Here is a 1,812-nt window from a genome sequence, read left to right as displayed (position 1 = left end):
TTACGGTCTATCTGGCAAACATTGTGCGCTTTCTATTGAAAACAAAAACCGAACCAGCGAAAAAGTTGAAATAACATTGTCTAATAACGAAGATCGGTTTTCGGCAAATCTGTCGAAAAACCTGGCGATAAATAGAACGGTACATTAACCAGCAGATTTTCCCCCCAGAAGGGCTCGAGGCAAATTAGGCCCCATGTCGGCCAGGTTCATCTGCCCCCCTAGAGCCCTTTAATCCGCCCTTTGCACGCGAGTATGTGTGTGTTCACGTTTGAATAATTCGCAGATGCCGGCCCGTCCATCCGAGTTAATGCATTTTGTCCTTAACTTGTCCTGAACGCGGAATACGGTGAACACGAAAGGGCCATTCTTCCTATCTGGTGCCCATCCGGCGCTGAGCAATATATGGTTCAGCGTCCACGTAATGAGGAGCTTTAAAGGTTAAAAAAAAATCCACTACCCATCTGAGCCCTTGGCCCTTGGTTGCAGCACCTTAAACCTTATTCACTTTAAATGTTTATGTTTTTTGTTATATGTATTATAGTGACTTCTTTCAATCGATTCGTCTCACACACAAGAAAAAGGTCGTCAACATGTTTTCTGAGTAACGTTTTCCTTGTTTGTTCAAACAACTACAACAGAACTGAGTCCAAAGAAAGTCGACGAGTTTTCTTGTAAAATCAACCGCTTTTTTTGCATAAAAGATTCAGTTTGCCAGTATTTTACAGTAAAACGTTAGGGAAAACGCGTTTCTTCTGTTTAGACAGGGTTGCTTAGAAATATTGACCTAAAAGTGAAGAAACCCCAGTTTCGAAGAGTTTTCCAAATAAATTATTATAAACTTTCGCTTTTTCAGTTCAGGGAAATATTTTTGGAAAAAGAAGCCCATAATTCGAAGCTGCAAAAAAGTTATTTTATCTAAAAAATCATGCGATTTTTGCGTAGCAAGCGTTGCTTAATATAAACTTTGTTAAAACTTATCATATTCTTTTCCTTCCTGGCCCCAGTCAAAGTGTAAAACAAAAATTAGTACATCGTTTATTCATACATTATTAGTAAATGGCCCTTAAAACAAATCTAAATTGTGGCTTCAGGCTAAGAAGATGGGCATAAAGCAAGTGTGCAAGGAAAGGCAATTAGACGAAGAGAATGTTATTTGAACTAGCCATTTGGACAGAAAAATAATCTTGCTTAAGAAGATTCCAAAGGTTTGCTAGAAAAGTTCATCGATTACTGCAAAATCATACCACCCGCAGGTTTGTTAGCTTTTTAGTTCACTTCCACTATCAACTGCCAATGGAAACCAATGGAAAAACCCAGTAAGAGACGAGAAGTTTATGGATTCCGGAAAAATCATTCTTCCATCTGCGTTCGTAGAAACTTCCAGTGTTTGTAGTCTCAAGTGTCTTCTATCTGCAGAAGAGAAACCAAAGTTCGAGCTGGTTCAGATTAAGCGTAAATAATTCACTGAACTCAAAACACCTCATCCAAACAATTATTATATTCTGAAGAACCGTCCTCCGCTCTGATTGCCTTCAAATTTCACGTAGCTATTTATACAATCGAGTGTCGTCTATGCGAAGAAAAAAGAACAAAAGTTCTGGCTTCTTCCGCATCAGGCGCATTTTATTTACTCGCAACAGACAAACGACTATTAATTATTGATGTATCAGATTGGTTTTAGTTTCAATAAATCGGTAACCCTGAATGGAGAACCCGGGAGCAAGCAACATAAGCAAAGTTAAAGATAAGTTCTATATTGTTGAGGCGGATTCATTTTTTACAAACTTCTTTTTGGGTATTTCGCCTCAAAAA

The sequence above is a fragment of the Dendroctonus ponderosae genome, unplaced genomic scaffold (assembly GCF_020466585.1).
Source record: "Dendroctonus ponderosae isolate FM_Combo_2020 unplaced genomic scaffold, Dpon_F_20191213v2 Dpon_F_20191213_10, whole genome shotgun sequence".
NCBI classification, from domain to species: domain Eukaryota; kingdom Metazoa; phylum Arthropoda; class Insecta; order Coleoptera; family Curculionidae; genus Dendroctonus; species Dendroctonus ponderosae.
Note: the sequence above shows the minus strand (reverse complement) of the source record.